Source organism: Dipodomys spectabilis, unplaced genomic scaffold, assembly GCF_019054845.1.
Source record: "Dipodomys spectabilis isolate Male_0828 unplaced genomic scaffold, ASM1905484v1 ptg000188l, whole genome shotgun sequence".
NCBI lineage: Eukaryota > Metazoa > Chordata > Mammalia > Rodentia > Heteromyidae > Dipodomys > Dipodomys spectabilis.
Genome location: NW_024870865.1, coordinates 1,238,599 through 1,256,987, shown reverse-complemented (window position 1 = coordinate 1,256,987; position 18,389 = coordinate 1,238,599).

Here is an 18,389-nt window from a genome sequence, read left to right as displayed (position 1 = left end):
GAATTTATGAAAAAAAGAAGTGATACCCAAGTGTTTACAAACAAGACCACACTAACGCTACCAGCACAACTATGTTTATTGCAGCATTATTTACCATAGCTAAGATATGGAACCAACCCAGATGCCCCTCAGTAGATGAATGGATCAAGAAAATGTGGTATATATACACAATGGAATTCTATGCCTCCATCAGAAAGAATGACATTGCCCCATTTGTTAGGAAATGGAAAGGCTTGGAAAAAATTATATTAAGTGAAGTAAGCCAGGCCCAAAGAAACATAGGTCCCATGGTTTCCCTTATTTGCAATATCTAGTATATGTCTGAGTCAAGCGGAAAAGGTCAGATAATGTGATGTTAGGAAAATGAACCCTTAAATATGTATTTTAATGTTTTTTTTTCTTTCATGCATGTGTTTCTAATGCATTTATAAGATTATTTCTTTGTTGCTTTGTATGTCCCTCCCCCACAGTATAACCCCCGCTTTCACTGTATTTGATGTCAGTATAACTTGTGGAGGAGATGGGAACAAACAAGTCGTTTAAGGATTCAGGTGGACCTGTTGCAACAATGAGAAGTACAAAATGTCATGTCAAAAAGGAGCTTTACAATGTCGGTGTGGGGGGGGGGGAAAGATTGGGGGGGGGAGGGGGGAGGCTGGGAAGGGAGGTGAAGGGTAAACAAAGGAGGAGGCTGCAATGCTTGGTAAGAAATGTACGCATTATCCTGCCCATGTAATTGTAACCCCTCTGTACAGTATGTTCTCAAATTAAATTAAATTAAATTAAAAAAAAAAGAAAAAAAGAAGTGATACTATTCTTAATATCCTTTATAACTATGACATTAAGACTCTAGTAGGAATAGTAGACAAGGGACAACAGAGGATTCAAATAAGGGATGCAAATGACCAGTTATGCAATATGAAATGTAAATTCAATATAAGCCAAATTAAGTTCAAATTAAAGCACAGCAGGCATACTTTTAGTACTGATAGTTTTACAAGTAGAGACTAACATAAGAGGTTTAAAATCAGTTCTAAGCTGGGTGACGGTGGCTCATGCCTGTAATCCTAGCTACTCAGGAGGCTGAGATCTGAGGATCATGGTTCAAAGCCAGCATAGGCAGGAATGTCTGTGAGACTCTTATCTCCAATAAACCACTAGAAAACCGGAAGTGGCGCTGTGTCTCAAGTGGTAGAGCATTCCCCGTGAGCTGAAGAGCTGAGGGACAGCGCCCAGACCCTGAGTTCAAGCCCTACAGCCCAGACCCTGAGTTCAAGCCCTACAGCTGACAAAACAAAAAACAAAAAACCCCAGAAGACTGTGTAAAACAGAAAATAGAAGACCCCAGCCACAGGTGAGCTCTGCGCATCCGCGTCTCTCCCGTGGTCTACTGGCATGCTCCAGAGCAACACGAGGCCCGTGAAATCTGGCATTGGCAGCAAAACCCAACACCAGCCCGCGGCCCAGCGGTGAAACCGGGTCCCCAGGCCCTCACGGAGAACCGATTGTCCTCTCTTCCATCATTATAGCTGGCTCTTTCTAGCAAACACCTAGAATTCCCCCTCCCTGCAGAAAGGAGGTGCCCGTGGTTCAAGTTGTTTTTAAATCCATGTCTCTGTTCCCCCAAAGAAAGGCCAAGGACAGAACGCTCTGTCAAATAAACAATTGCCCAAGGTGTTGGGCAAGAGAAATTGGGACAGGAAGCAGACTGCAGACTCTTTGCCCCAGGTAACTGCGTGATAAGGTAAACAAGGTGTGGACAATGAGTTCCTGTCCTCTTGTGATAAATATTTACTCAGGAGCCCGAGTGCCGTTTCTTGGCTTGAACATTGACCTTGAATTCAAAACACAGAGCCAATTTCCTAGGTAAGGTAATTCATTTCTGTGGCACTAAGCGATGCGGGAACAACAGAATTGGTTGTTTTTGTGATTGTTTCCTATGTGATTCTGTAGCTGGTTGCAGCTTTCCAGCGACAGGCTGAGTTTCCAGTTTCCAAATCAGAAATGGTTCCAGAGATTTTAGCCTGCAGCAGGGAGTTCATCCCGCCCTCCCCCCCCCCCCGCAAACTTGGGGTCCTGGCGTGGAGGACCCCGCCGTGGGGTGCTGCCTGGCTTGAGTGGAAACTAAGGACTTGATTTTCAGGATCGTGGGTTAACATGGCCCCAAGTTTCTGAGATCCATGTATGCTGTACTTCAGCATCAATAACATATGTAGGAGCCGGGGTACCAGAAGCTCACGCTTCTAATTGCAGTTGCACAGCAGGCTGAGATCTGAGGATCAGGGTTTGAAGCCAGCCCCCCCAGACAGGAAAAGTCTAGGAGACTCTCCCCTCTAATGAACCACCAAAAAGGAAGTGGAGGTGTGACTCAAGTGGTAGAGCACCAGTCTTGAGTGGAAAAAGCTAGGGGACAGCTCCCAGGCCTGGAGCTCAAGCCTGGACATAAACATAAATAAACGATAACCAAACAAACACAAAAACGATGCTGCAAAATCCACCATTTCACTGTTAAGCAGAATTAACTCTACCTAAGACAGAAGACGAGGGCCGCTGAGCCCTGGGAACGTATCGGTCACAAAACAGGACTGGGTTTTCCTAGGAGGTGCAGGTGAGAGCCCCCGGCCACACCCCTGGCAGGACTCCTGACGTCTCTCAGAACCGCTTCTGATCTACCTGCAGTCCGCTCGCTCCGCTCTTGCTTTCCCAGCTTGCTGTTCCATGCGAGCAAGCCGGGAAAGTCTCTCCCAGCGCCGGGCCGGGCAGGCGTCCTGGTCCACGGTGCCCTCTTGCTGCCCCCCATTGTGCACCAGGCTTGCAGGTGGTTCTTGCTGGATCGTGGGGTCAGCCCTCCACACGGGCCTGCGGATGCCAGGGTCAGCCCTCCACACGGGCCTGCGGATGCCAGGGTCAGCCCTCCACACGGGCCTGCGGATGCCGCCTGTGTGCTGTCCGGGGCCCCCGCCTCAGCCCCCACGGTCCCAGGCCTTCCATCCCAAGGAAGCCTGGAGACCCTTCCTGAGCACAAGCCCATGAGCGCCGATCGGCTGTGCGCCTCTGTGACATTCTCTCACCCTGAAGTGAAGAAAACTTTCCTGACTTGAACCCCAGGGCTGCAGACACAGCCTCGCCCGCCGGGGTCAGAGCCCTGCCGCGCCTCTCCGCCCTCTCCCCAGCTCATCCTGAGGGCCCGGGTGTCTGGGGAGAGCTGAGCATTTGCTCATTTGCTGGTCCCTAAGGGTAGGAGCTTGCGTGTCCTGCTCACTGCCGTAGCCCCAGGGGCCTAGGCTGGGCCTGTGCTCACAGCGGCTCCCACGAGCAGAATGAACGCAGGGCTGAGCACACGGACCATTGAACCGACTGGCAAAGGAGACGGAGACGGCAGCACAGGCATCAGAAAAATACATCTCAGCGGTGGCCGGTGGCTCACGCCTGTGATCCTAGCTAGTCAGGAAGCTGAGATCTGAGGATCACGGTTCAAAGCCAGCCCCGGCAGGAAAGTCCGTGAGACTCTTATCTCCAATGAACCACCAGAAAACCGGAAGTGGCGCTGTGGCTCAAGTGGTAGAGCGCTGGCCTTGAGCTGAAGAGCTGAGGGACAGCGCCCAGGCCCAGAGTTCAGGCCCCACCACAAGAAAGAAAGAAGGAAAGGAAGGAAGGAAGGAAGGAAGGAAGGAAGGAAGGAAGGAAGGAAGGAAGGAAGGAAGGAAGGAAGGAAGGAAGGAAGGAAGGAAGGAAGGGAAAAGAAAAAGAAAGAAAAGCACATTTCACCACATACACACAAGCAACGTAGAAAGGACTGAACATCCAAACAGTGGGAGCTGGGTACGGCGATGCGTGCTTACAATCCTAGCGCCGAGGAGGCTGAAGGAGGAGGATCACAAAGTTAAGGGCAGCTTAAGTGAGGCAAACAAAAACACTAAAAAGATAACCATGGAGTTAAACACAGCATTTCCAGTCACAGATTCCAGAAGCCGTGTATATCCCGAGCAATAACTGCAACGGCAACAAAAGTAAACAACCAAATCCTCCTCCAAACAACCAATTCAAACCCACTGAAAGAAGCCGACTCTGGTGAAAAGCACATGAAATCAGCTCACCACAACCAATCGCTGACATGGCAATCTAAGCACACCGAGAACCACCCCGTGCCCGGGACGCGGCCATGCCTGAAAGGCCGAAGATAACAAACGCTGGCGAAGCCTGTGTGCCACGCTGGTCTCTGGCCATCGCTGGTGTCTGGTCTCTGGTCACCAGTCGCTGGTTGGTAGGAGGAGGTTCAGCTGGCGTGGAATTCTGGGTATTGTGTTGCCTTCGGAATGAAGAGAAAATCTGTTTCTCTTGTTTATGGCATGTAGCATCCTTGACCTTAGTCTCACGCTTCGCTTACAGAGTACCTGAGCCTGGGTAGTTCCTAGTGGAGAGAACTATAATGTACTGAAGTTCAAGGGCAAGGGCAGGCTTCCGGCAAGGGCGTTCTTTCGGAGGCCTTCGGAGGCTAAGGGAAAAGGGAGGTGGGGAGAGAGGAAAGGAATCCTGGCCCCAAACATCCAGTTGTAACCCGGTAATGAGGCTGGGGCCCTCCTGTCTGTCCCCCACAAAGCCTCACTGTCTAGGACTGCGGCCTGGTGACTCAGGTTCCAACACTTTTTTTTTGCGGGGGGGGAGGAGGAGATGGGAGGGTAGACACTTTTAAACCATAGTCCAGACCAAGCTGACCAAGACCATGGAATAGTATGCAGCCCTGAAAAGGAAGGAAACGTACACACCTTACAACACGGATTAACTGTGAGGACACTGCAGGAACTTTCACGACCATTCATGAAGTAGCCAGCTGGGTCCCAGGCACAGGCAGAGGGTGGTCGGACGGCTTTGGGGTGGGGGCTGGGGGAAGGGGAGTTCCTGTGGCACTGGAGTCACGCACAGTGACAGCTCCTCCCTCAGGTCAGGCCTGCGTCAGGAAGAGCACTGGGAAATGAGGCAGGAGCTCTGCAGTCAGCACACCATGGCTTCCAGGCCAACTCTATCCTACCAGCTACATGTGTTGATAAAGTTTTATTGGCATACCACCGTGTCCCTACAGCTGTTACCTACAGCTGGGCGGGAGACGCCCAGATGTGAGCGTCCTCAGACCAACGCTGCTGCCCCGGTGCCACACCCGCCCCGCACAACTGGGGACGGGGTATCCAAAGCTCACACACACGCGCGTGACACACCTCCACAGGCTCTCCCCGCGGGCACGAGAGCTTGCCTCCTCCAAGAAAGGAGGTCCCTTGAACGTGTACCCAGTCCTGCAAGGATGTCCACGTGGACACTCACACACACAGCTCCTGGGCAAGGCAGAGTCGCACAAGGCAGGCGGGGTCACTGTGGGCCATGGGACCCAGGGAGACCGTCACCTGCTCTCACTCACTTGGAGTTGACTTTAAAGCTTACCTATTTTGCCAGGCGCTGGTGGCTCACGCCTGTAACCCTAGCCACTCAGGAGGCTGAGGTCTGAGGATCGCGGTTTGAAGCCAGCCCTGACAGGAAAGTCCATGAAACTCTTATTTCCAAAAAACTACACACACACACACACACACACACACACACACACACACACACACACAAAGCCGGAAGTGGAGCTGTGGCTCAGGGTAGAGTGCTCGGCTTGAGCACACAAAGCTCAGGGTCAGTCCTGAGTGCAAACCCCAGATCTGGCACAAAAACAAACAAAAACCACCATTTTGTGCGTGGACAGCACATTGTGCTGCGTGGGTTGCACGGGTGGCTCTGACAGTTGGCTGTTACAGGCGACATGCGACTCCCGGCACCTCCCCCAGCCTTGGCCTGAATGGCCTCTGAAAGCATCCTCCGGGAGCAGGGGCAGCCACCTCACTGGAAATATGCTGGGCTGGGGGTGGAGCCCAGGGACGGAGAAGGGCCTCGGCCTCCACGTGGAGGCCTCCAGACCAGACTCAGCGTGGCAAAAGAAATGAAGGAGGGATGGAGGGAGGAGGGGGAGGGAGGGAGGGAAGGAAGGAAGGAAGGAAGGAAGGAAGGAAGGAAGGGAGGGAGGGAGGGAGGGAGGGAGGGAGGGAGGGAGGGAGGGAAGGAAGGAAGGAAGGAAGGAAGGAAGGAAGGAAGGAAGGAAGAAGGAAGGAAGGGAGGGAGGGAGGGAGGGAAGGAAGGAAGGAAGGAAGGAAGGGAGGGAGGGAGGAAGGAAGAAGGGGAAAAGAGGGGAAGGGAGGAGAAAGAAAGGATTTTCTCATTTCCTAAATATTCTGCCATTTGTCTTTTTTTTTTTGGCCAGTTCTGAGGCTTGAACTCACGGCCTGGGCACTGTCTCTGAGCATCTCTTGGTCAAGGCTAGCACTCTACCACTTGAGCCACAGCACCACTTCCGGCGTTTTCTGTGTATGTAGCACTGAGGAATCAAACCCAGGGCCTCATGCACGTTAGGCAAGCACTCTACCACTGAGCCACCTTCCCAGCCCTGACATTTGTCTTAACATTGTAACTTTTTTCTTTTTATTTCTCATTCCAAGGCTTGAACTCAGGGCCTGGGCACTAACCCTGGGCTTTTTTTTTTTTTTTTTTTTTTTTGCTTAAGGCTGGCACTGCACCTCTTGAGCCACAGCTCCACCTCTGGCTTTTTGGTGGTTGTTGTTAATTGGAGATAAGAGTCTGACATATGTTTCTGCCTAGGTGGTTGCAAATTACAGTCCTCAGATCTCAGCCTCTTTAGAAGCTGGGGTTACAGGTGTGAGCCACCGGACCCAGCCTGGTATTGCAACTTGTTAATATTTGGATATCCAGTTCAGCCTAGATGTGTTTCGAGAATCCTAACAGTTCTTTAAGGAGGCTGGTCCCCTATCAAATACAGAACTCCAGGCTGCTTGTGAGCCTCAGGCTGGTGGTAAGCCTCAGGCTGGTGTGTAAGGCCCAGGTTGGCCTGTAAAGCCTCAGGCTGGTGTGTAAGGCCCCAGGTTGGTATGTAAGGCCCCCTGGTTGGTGTGTAAGGTCTCAGGCTGGTGTGTAAGCCCCAGGCTGGCATGTAAGGCCCCAGGGGGCTGGTGTGTAAAGCCCTAGGTGGGTATGTAAGGCCTCAGGCTGGTGTGTAAGGCCCCCAGTTGGTGTGTAAGGCTTCAGGCTGGTGTGTAAGCTCCAGGCTGGCATGTAAGGCCCCAGGTTAGTATGTAAGGCCTCAGGATGGTATGTAAGGCCCCTGGGTGGTGTGTAAGGCCCCCAGTTTGTGTCTAAGGCTTCAGGCTGGCATGTAAGCCCCAGGCTGGCATGTAAGTCCCCAGGCTGGCATGTAAGCCCCCAGGTTTGTGTGTAAGCCCCCAGGTTTGTGTGTAAGCAAGCCCCCAGGGTGGTGTGTAAGGTCTCAGGCTGGTGTGTAAGCCCCAGATGGCATGTAAGGCCCCAGGGTGGTGTGTAAGCCTCAGGCTGGTGTGGAAGGCCTCAGGCTGGCATGTAAGGCCCCAGGTTGGTGTGGAAGGCCCCAGGGTGGCATATAAGGCCCCCAGTTTGTGTGTAAGGCTTCAGGCTGGCATGTAAGCCCCAGATGGCATGTTAGGCCTCAGGCTGGTGTGTAAGGCCCCAGGGTGGTGTGTAAGGCCTCAGGCTGGTGTGTAAGCCCCAGGCTGGCATGAAAGTCACCTTAAGATCTAGCCATGTGGAATCTGAAAGGAAGCAGCAGACTCCACATTTTCAGTCTAGACTCCTGTGAAACATCTGAAAGTTGGCACCTAATCATTAACTTTTATTGGCTCTATCAGGCTTTATGGCAGAAATCATACAACAATCGCAGGCTCGCCGTCAGCTCTGTCCTGAGGGCAGGAGATGGGCAGCGGCGCCCTACATCAGCGCCGGAGGCTCTGCTTGGTTGGCAAGGCTGTCAAGCCGGTAGGCAGCAGCGAATGATTTCTACAGTTGGTCTTGTGTGTGTGTGGAGGCGTGCCAGTCCCGGAACCTGGGCGCTGTCCCTTAGCTCTTTCTCTTGCTCTCTACTACTTGAGCCGCAGCTCCATGTCCAGCTTGTTGCTGGTTCACTGGAGATAAAAGTCTCGGGAATTTTTCTACCTAGTCTGGCCTCAACCTGCAGTCCTCAGATCTCAGCCTCCTGAGTAGCAGAGCCACCTGCCCCTGCCACTTCCAGCTGGGATCAGATTCACTTGGCTGTGTTCTCCCGTGAGGATGAGGTGTGGGCCACACAGACTCCCGGCGCCCACCCTGGGGGCTCCCTTTGCTTGTGGCTTGTGTGGCAGCGAGTTCCCCTTTTCTCCTCCTCCGTGGTAGAGGCCTGCCCGGGGCTCACTACTGGGTAGGACTGTTTGCTTGGCGAGTGATCAAATCTCCTGGGGACCCCAGAATCCCCTCCCTCCACGCCCAAACATGGGCCTCCACTCCTCACACACCTGTGCCCCCGAAAACATGCCTCAGATGCCGCAGAAGTTCACCACCAACACCCAATTCCCCCGTCAGCCGTCCCAGGCTTTTCCAGGCTTTTCCAGGCTTTTCCAGGACTGCTGGGCCTTCTTTCAGGCTTCCTTCCTGCTGCTGGAGGGCGGGAAGTCGCACACGTGTGTGTGTGTGGGGGGGGGGGGGTCGGGGATCTGATTTCTTTTTTTAATGGGAGCTTTTATTTTCACAAGCTTTACTGAGATAGAATTCTCGTGGCACAGTTCACTTCTTTGTTGATTTTTGGCGGTACTAGGGTTTGAACTCAGGGCCCCACACTCCCTCAGCTTTGTTTGCTAGGTGGGATGCTCTACCACTCAAGCCTGGCCTCTGAGCCCTACAATGTCACTGTTTAATTAGGAGATGGAGTCTCCCCCCAGCTGGCCTCCGATTGCAATCCTCAGATCTCAGCCTTCTAAGCAGCTGGGATTACAGGCGTGAGCCACGGTGCTTGGCTGTCTGCTTTTCTGGTCAAGTGTCTTGGTCACGCTGCCCAGCACCCACCGGGCAGCCCCTATTCGCACACACTCAGGCTGTGTCCTTACATGCCTATCGGTCTGTTTGCTCTGACAAATGAGCCCCGAGGAACATCTTTGCACGTGAGCAGGCGTTTCTGGAAACGCTCCTCATCGCGAACGCTCTGCCAGCGCCTGCTCTCTTCACCAACAGAGACTCAGGAGGAGCTTGGGATCTTCCAGGCCCAGTGGGCACAAAGCCAGGCAGAGAAGGCAGCCTGGCCGTGCCCTCTGGCTTCTCCGTGGACCCAGTGTTCCTCGGGACAGACTTTGGACCTCTGTTTATTGGTGTCTCTCCTCCTTCCGGTGGCCCTGCGCCTGCGACCAGGGCGCCTGGCACCGGGGCTCCTCCCGCCCTCAGGACACCAGGCTCTTGGACTTGGCCCCCTGGGACCTGCCCGCTGTCCCTCTCACCTCAGGACCTCAGGGCCCACACCCACCTGGGCATCCACTCCTTCCTGGGCCCCGACCGCCCAGGCTCCATCCAGCCCCAACTACAGCCACAAAGCCCACCTACTGCCCTTGCCTTTTCCCTCTTACTTTCTACCCTACGGCAACCTTTTTCTTTTCTTTTCTTTCTTTTTTTTGTCTGCCCTGGGGCTTGAACTCTGGGCCTCGGCGCTGTCCCTCAGCTCTTCAGCTCAAGGTGAGCACTCTACCACTTGAGCCATAGCACCACTTCCAGTTTTCTGGTAGTTCATTAGAGATAAGAGTTTCCCAGCCTTTCCTGCCCAGGCTGGCTTTGAACCGCGATCCTCAGATCTCAGCCTCCTGAGTAGCTAGGATGACAGGCGTAGCTGCCGGCACCCAGCCAATCTTTTTTCCTAAAATGCCAGTTCTGAGGCTTGAACTCAGGGCTGGGGTGCTGTTCCTGAGATTTTTTTTAAATGCAAGGCTACCACTCTACCCCTTGAGCCACAGCTCCACTTCTTTTTGATGGTTAATTGGAGATGTGTCCCAAGGACTTTCCCACCCAGGATGGCTTTGAACCTTGAACTGTCACCAGAGGCAGATGAGGGTTAGTGAAGTTTCCCTTTAAAGGTAGGAACTCTTCACCTAGGGTCCTTGACTTCGATCGCAGAGTAAGAATTTCTGGACACGTCACAATGGTAAGAAAACTTGGCAGAGCTGGGGCTGGGAAGATGGCTCAGTGGTAGAGCGCTTGCCTTGAATGCATGAGGCCCTGGGTTCGAGTCCTCAGCACCACATAAGCAAAAAGAAAAAAGCCAGAAGTGGCGCTGTGGCTCAAGTGGTAGAGCTCTAGCCTTGAGCTGAAGAGCTGAGGGACAGCGCCCAGGCCCAGAGTTCAGGCCCCACAACCAGACCCCCCCAAAAAACAAAAACCTTGGCAGAGCTTTACTGAGTAAGTAAACAAGCAAGCAAGCAGACAGACAAAAAGCAGACAAACCGACAAGTAGACAGACAGGGGCACATTCTAAAGAATGTGGTTCTCTTACGGGAGATAGAGACGCAGTGGGGGGGTAGAGACGTAGTGGGGGGGGGTAGAGGCGCAGTGGGGGGATTGAGAGGGTGAAGGCAGGGGGTCCGGCTTCAAACTTATGCGAAGTGGGTGCTTCGTCTTTGCTCTAATCACACTGGAGCTACTTTCTGACTTTCCAGGTGAGAATGCCACCTGCCAGAAAACAGATCCTTATCCGCTGAGATAAGGAGGCGCCCGGCGATCTGCCTTGTGGGCTGAGGTTTGGGGAAGCAATTTTCTCAGGAAGGAATGCGTCCTGCTGTCTCTTTGAAGCGCACCGCACTGCTCTGTGTCTAAATTCCCTATTTCGGAGCCGCCTGGTCAGGCCTCCTGGTTTCTCGGTACCTGGCTTCATTTTCCCATTGATGGCTTTGGTCCCTGAATCTGAAGGGAAGTACACGGAGGAATATCTCTTGGATTTGCTGTAAGCTGCCCTACCTCCTTTCCCCCTAGCCTATCTGGCTTCAGAACCTCGGCTCTCAGCCTCCTAAGTAGCTGGGATGACCGGTGTGAGCCCCAGCGCCCGCTCTGCGGCAAGCTTGTAAGGTGAAAACCAAGCCCTGTTTTCTTTTCAAAGATCTTTCTGTGGCGCTGCGCGGTGTCCCATCCCCCTCAAAAGTGAAGTCCGTGTGTTGGGGGTGGGGAAGTTGGCTCAGTGGTCAAGTGCTTGCCTCGCATGCAGGAGGCCCTGGGTTCGATTCCTCAGCACCACATACACAGAAAGAGCCAGATGTGGTGCTGTGGCTCAAGTGGTAGAGCGCTCGCCTTGAGCTGAAGAGCTGAGGGACAGCGCCCAGGCCCAGAATTCAAGCCCCAGGACTGACCAAAACGTAAAAAGGTTCACGTGTTGGAAATCTCACCTGGGGAGTGGGGTTCCGAGGCGGCCTTGGTGGACAGCGCTGTGGGGCTCGCGTGCGTGTGGCCTCCGCTGGAGGATGCTGACCCCTGGCCCTCCCTTCCTCCCTCCCCCTCCCCCTCATCAGACCGGGTCCTAGAAAGGCAAAGAGAAAAGTTCCTACTGCTCACCCGGTCTCGCCAGCCCCTTATTCCATCAGCACAAAACATGCGGCCACGGTTATTGAGCCAACACACAAGAAAAACCAACTCCCCAGGCTGGCCTGTCTCCCACCCGCGCCCAGCCCTCCAACCAAGGCACCCCCTCCCCTCCCCCATTCCTCCCCTCCCCCACCGCCCTCCTGGCTTCGGCATCTGCTGTGCCTTGACTAGAGACTCCCCAAGTGTCCTCCAATCCCTGGCCTCCCACTCTGGGCTGAGCTGTCCTCCGAGGAATGACCCGTCCCCCATTATTCACTGGCCACCAGTGTGTGCCACCTTCTCCCGGGGCGGGACACAGCTGGCCAGCCGCAGGGGACGCGCTGCCCTGGGATCTGACTCGCACGGCGGCAAAACAGGTGAGCGGACTTGACAGGAAGGCAGCGCCCAGAAGAGGCTGCTCTTGAGCCGCAGTTCCTCAGGGCCCGGCCCTCCCCCCCCCAGTCCCACCTCTCCCCTCCCTCCTGTCACTCCTCCCCCACGCCTGATGGTGCCCATCCCCCTGGGCCCAGCCTCTGCAGCTCTGCCTTCCATTCTATGGGCTTCCACATCTGTTTCCCAGACGCTTTCTCCTTCTGTCCTCTGTCCTCGGGGATTCCTGCCTGACCCTCTCCATTCTGGGGAGAACATCCCCCCCATTCACCTGGCCCACAAACACGCCCCGGAACACTAGAGAAAAGCGGGAAGCCCAGCAGCCCACACTGGTCTTCCCTGAAAGGAACAGCTGGCAAGACGTGAGAATGCAGTGAACAGCAGCGGCTGCGCGCTGCGCCGCTGACCTGTGGTTTTGTTCCTTGGCATCCACCGAGCTCACTGGAGACACAGGGAAGTACACGAACCACAAATCACTCAGCTCTCCGCCTTCTGTCATAAGAAGGGAGGATTTGCCAGAGTGACGCAGTTGTACGTAGATTGAACCCGCTAGTAATTTTGTAAATGCTAGAGACCACACGGTCTAACCCTGTGTGACAAAAATCTGGCTCAGTCCTCTTTCCCAGCATGATAGTGATCAAGAGGAAAATTTATGGAAGCAATTGTTGACTTGCAACCATTTCCTGGGTCAAAAATAGGGATATGCATACATGAGGCGCTATGGTTCAGATCTTCAGTGGCTCTGAAGATGCAAGTGTCACATGCTTGGGCCCCAGCTTGGCGTTGTTGGGAGGGTGTAGAGCCTGTAGGAGATGGAGCCCAGCAGGAGGTCTCTAGGCCATTGGGAGGTGTGCCCTCGATAAAGACTGAGGGGCCTCAGACCATTCCTCTTCCTCTCTTTTGCTTCCTGCATGCACTTCCCACCATGACAAGTCTTTACCTGGAACAATGGGGGCAACCAATCATGAACTGAAATATCCAAAAATTGTAAGTCAGAGTAAATCTTTCCTTTGTGTAAGTTGACTGTTTCAGGCTTTTGTCACAGTCTCAGAAAGCAGGCACATAACGGGTTGCAGGTTTCTACTCCAAGTCTGTAGAGGCCTAGTGGTCTTTTCTATGGCCAGCTTCCCTATTGTCCTGGTGCCCAGGTACTGCAGGGGCTTCATAAACATCTGTCAGTGATGGACTTTAGTCTCTTATATGATTATAAAGAAGCTAGCAAATTCCTTGTCTCACACTCACACACAAGTCAGAACCAGAAAGCTTAAATGTAATGTCAGAGTTGGAAGAGGACCCGAGGGCCCTCTGGACAGAGACTCCCCTCTGTATCATTTCAGCTGCAGGTCTATTGGGATGTCAGCACTCCCGTGGCCTCCCTTCTGCCCAAGGACAACATGGCTGGCTTTCCAGTCATTTGCTGAGGACTAACCTACCTTTGAACAGGAGCCCCTCTCCCCCATATTGGGAAGCCATGCCTCAGTACCCCCCACCGGGGGGCTGGGGGCGCGGAGCCCACTTTCTGACACAGACTCGGCTTTGTAAACCTTTGGTGTTTTGTTCAGGACTTGGTTGCAATAATTTAAACATTTAAAACGCCGCACTGCAGTATGACCTGCCCAGATCCCCGGGTTTGGGGCTCGGCTGGCCCCCCACGCCCGGCCCGGGGCACGAGGGGGTGGCTGCCATCAGAAGGCCCGCCGGGCAAGACCACCGTGCCAGGGGCCGCGGCCGCGTTGCTGCCGCCAGGGGGCCGGGCCCGGCCCGGGGACGCAGGGTTCCCCTCCCCGCGGCGGTGCCCGCGCCGGACGCCCCGCCGCCCCCGCCTCCCGCTCTGTCTAGCGCTGGAGGAGGCCGAGTCCAGGAGCTGGGTGAGAACCGCGGCTTTAGATGAACCTGCAGACTCTCTCCAGGGGCGGGGCGGGGGATGGGGGCGCGGGCGCCGAAACCAGGACACCGCACAGGTGTCCCTGAAAACGCGGGAAGACGCCCAGTCCCCGCCCCACTTCCTGCGGGGCCACCGGAGGAGGGGCTTGCGGGCGTGGCGATGGACGGGGCCAATAAGGAAGTCCGTGGACAGCGTTGTGGGCGTGGCCACGGGGAACCAGGCCGTGGGCGTGGCCTGGGCGTGGTCTGCCATCTAGGCCAGCCGGCCTGGCTTCCTGTGGCCGCGGGGCCCCGCCGGGCAGCTCTGCAGGTCCCCCCAAGTCTCCCCGGACAGTCTCACCTGGAGAGTGTACCCCCACGCCACCTTTGCCCAAGGCCGCCTGGGCCTCCGCGGTCCGGCCCCTCCCCTCCCCCATCTCTCCAGAAACCTCATCATGTTACCCGCCGCCCAGCCCCCCAATCCTGCAGAGCTGGGTCCCACGACACCCGGGGCCGCCGGGGCCCAGGCTCTCCCTCGGGGACACGGTTTTATCCGCTTGCCTCGCTCAGTCTACCAGTGCGCGCCTTGAGCACAGAGAAGCTCAAGGACACAGCCCTGGCCCCGAGTTCAAGCCCCAGGACTGGCTGGAAAAAAAAGCACAGGGCAGGCCTGGATCCTGGGACTCACCCCACTTCTGATACAGAGAGGTGATGGGTGACGTCCTCATGTTCTTGAGCGCTGCTAAGATCACAGAATACCAGACTGGAATAACTAAACAACAGTTCCTGCGGGTGCTGTGCTGGGGTGGGGAAGCCCAGAGCCTGCAGGGCGCTGGCATTGCAGGCCCAGATGCCAGTGAAGGGCAGGTGAGCCCAGGGGAGCAGAATGAGGAAAACTGGCTGAAGGTATCCGTTTACTGGGGAACCCACTCTGGGGAAAGCTAATCCTCTCCCACAGGAATGGCATTAATCCGGGATGGGGGTGGGGTGTCCCTCAAGGCCTAGTCGCCTCTTAAAAGCCTGGCTCCTGAGTATTATTCCCATTCACCTAAATGTCACCATGAACTCAGGAGGTGATCCATGCTGCTAGGTGCTGTGCTCAGCCATCGGGGGGTGCCAAATTTATTCCTGTCCCAGGCATCTCCAGGTTTTCTCTAATGTGAACCGTGTGAGGACATAGAGGGAGCTGCCACCAGCCGTCCCAGGCCGCAGGACAAGCAAGTGGCGCATGCCCAGCACGGTGCAGATTCTCCAGGCCCGCTGCTGTGATGGCCCTCGTCTCTGTGCTGAGTGAAGCCTTTGAGTGCGGCTCTCACCGTCTATGTCTTCCACGTGTTCACCTGGTCCCAACCCCGCCTCAAGGCCCTCTTCCCAGTCTGTCCTGTGGCCCACAGCCCCCTTCGGGGGCCCTGTCGCTGACCCGCGGGGCACCGTGGACAATCTCCTCCCCCTGCAGCCTCAGTCTCTCTGTATAGGCAAGGGGCGGAGAGCAGAGCGCTGGCTGAGGGCGGAGGCTCTGATGGTGGAGGAGATAGCACAGGGATTCTCAGCAGCACGCTGCTCACAAGGCGCTTCACGGGATGTCAGCTGAACTTCCTTGCCATCATCCCCACCATCTCCCAGCCATGGTGGCACCGGCCCGCTCTCCTAACTGCTCCCAGTGACAGCCTTTGGCACCAGCGTGACCTCTCTGTGCCCTGTCTGCCTGCGTCACCGTCTGCTCGAGAGCTGAAGCCTGACCTGGGCGCCGTGGCTCATACCGTCACCCCAGCCACGCTGGAGACTGAGAGCCAGCCCCGGCAGGGAAGTCCAAGTCACCACCACAAAGCTGGAAGTGGAGCTGTGGCTCAGGTGGTAGAGTGCCAGTCTTGAGGGAAAAACAAGCTAAGGGACAGTGCCCAGGACCAGAGTTCAAGCCCAAGTACTGGTGCATGAGCGTGTGTGTGTGTGCGCACGCGCGTGCATGTGTGCGCGTGCACACACACTCTCAAGAGATTCGAAATCCGGGAGGTGTCCCGGCTGGTTCCTTGGCCCCATGGAGTCTGACTCCAGGGCCTGGTCCTTCTCCACCTGGCCCTCATGTCCCTAGTTGCGGTCTTCAAGCTCTGCTTGGCCCTCTGTCTGCCCATCTGTCCATCCATCTGTCTGTCTGTGTGCTTCCCCGGCCCCCCAGGAGGAGGCTGCTCCTCTGTGCCCCCGAGGGTCCTCCTGGTCTGTCTTTCCTGCTCCCTGTCCTGGCCCCGCTGCCCTCTGGTCAGGCTCTGCCCCTGCCCCAGTGGATGTCCACCACGCTCCCCTTCACACTGCCCCGCCCACCCCACCAGGCCCCACCTACCCCCTGCCAATCAATGTTTGTTTGTCCCCGTCCTGTTAATAAATAACATTTTTCTGGGAGGCCGATAGACAAAAGTTTACCCACAGGCCAAAGGTTTTAGACAGATCAGTGACCCTGTCTGTGAGTTTTCAGCCATGGCGGGCACCGGAACGGAGGGGACGGGAGGTGTTCCCTTGGCACGTGTTAAGTGACAGGCCCTGAGTGTCCTCTCTTCCCCTGGGACAGGGCTGGGGCTCCCAGGCAGAGCCGCTTTCTTTCCCCAAGCCATGGCAGTTTCAAGGAAGCCCGCTCCGTCCCTCCACCCTCGGAGAGGAGGGGGATGTGGGCGCTGGGCTCACAGCTGCTTGCTAAGGAGTGCACCCGCGTGCCACCGCGGGACGGTAGCCAGAGACTCGGGGTGCCCTGACCCCCCTCCCCCCAGTGCCTGAGCCACCGCAGACCCAGGCATGGCCAGGCCCGGGGTGTGGCGGCTTTGGGGACACAGACCCCACCAAGTGAGCATGCGCGGTGACCTCCAGGCGTGGAGGGTCACCGGGGCGAACGCTTACCTGGGCGGGTGTCCGCAGGAGGGGCTCATGGGGGGGGGATGAGAGGGGGGCTCGGGCGCCCTGGCCAGGCCTGGAGCCGGGCGGTGGGCGGCTCTCCTCACGGTCATTCTCCCAGTGGCCTCGCAGACGTTGTCCATCCACCTGCTGATCCCCCCGGGATGAATGCTGACCCCTCTGCTCCGGGCAGGGCTCTCGGGCTTGTTGTCGTTTGTTTTGGGACTTGAACTCCGGGCCCAGGCTCTGTCCTTCCACTTGTTTGCTCAAGTCCAGCGCTCTGCCACTTGAGCCACACCTTCAACTCCAGCTTTTGGGTAGTTCACTGGAGAAGAGAGTCTCAGGGACTTTCCTGGCCAGGTCGGCTTCAAACCACAGACCTCACCTTCCTAGCTAGGATGACAGGCGTGAGCCACTGGTGTCTGACTTCAGGGAAGAGTGATGCTTGCCTTTGGGGCTGCTGATGGATTTAATCCCTAGTGAGAAGGGATGCAATCCAAAAGACCACCATGCCCCAGCCCCCTCCCCCCAGCTCACGACCCCTGACCTGGCAGCCATAACCCGAGCCCTGCTGGCTGTCCTCCAGCCCCACCCCAGGTTTCTTTCCAGGCTCATTTCCAAGCCTGCACGAATGAACTCCTATTTCCTAAGTAGCTAATGAGAATCTTCCTTCCACCATGGGCCAGGGAGGGGCCTCGAGCCCAGAGAGCCCCAGTGGCCCCCCAAGCCCACATTAGCATGTGAGCAGAGCCGGAAGGAGGCGGGCAGGCGCCAGGCTCCCCATCCCACCCTATCTCAGGATCTGCTAGCTCACTATCACCCAGTACATCTCTGCTGCGTGACTCAAGCTTTCTGTCTGTTCCCCGACACCGTCGGCCCCGGGCGAGGGCACTGGACCCCTCAGCGGAGCGCCCCAGGCCTGGGCTGGCTCCAGCTCTGCCCTGCCTCCTGCTGTCCCAGCCTGCCTTCCCGCTCAGCGGCTAAGACCAGGAGCTGGGACTGGGCCATCAGGACAGGGGGCCGGGGTGTTTCTGTGCAGTGCTGGCAGCAGTGCTGGGCTCAGGAACTGAGTAACGCCAGGTCCTGAGCAACTCAGCACAGCCATGCCCAGTGCTCAGGGGACAGCAGCCCTAAGAGGCGATCAGATGCGGGCGCCAGGGGCTCACGCCTGTCATCCTAGTTACTCAGCAGACTGAGATCTGAGGATCGCAGTTCAAAGCCAGGCCAAGCTGGTTTCAACTACTCAGAAAAAGTCAGGATTGGTGCTGTGGTTCAAGTAGTAGAGTGCTTACCTTGAGCAAAAGAAAAGGACAGCGCCCTGACCCAGAGTTCAAGCCCCACGACTAGCAAGGGGGGGGGGGGGAGGGAAGGAAGGAGGGGGGTAACAGCCTGCACCATTTGAGCCACATGGCCACTTCTGGCTTTTTGTTGGTTAGAGATAAGACTTTCCTGCCTGGGCTGGATTTGAACCACAGTCTTCAGGTCTCTATCTCTTGAGTAGCTAGGATTATAGGCGTGAGCCACCAGCACCCTACTAGAGTGTTACTTTATAATCCAGACATATTGTAGGAGAACTTCGCATCATCTTGGACTTTGGACGTGGTGGGTGAAAGGAGGGGTTAGGAGGTGGCAAGGCTTTCCCTTTCTATGTGATTATGTTCCATCTAAAGACAAGCAGGAAAGAAGCCGTTCCAGGATCTGGTCACTGTTTACACCCCCCCTCCCCTCGTAAAGGACTGGGTGCAGCCTAGTGGGGAGTTCTTGTCTAGGAGGGATGACATCCTGAG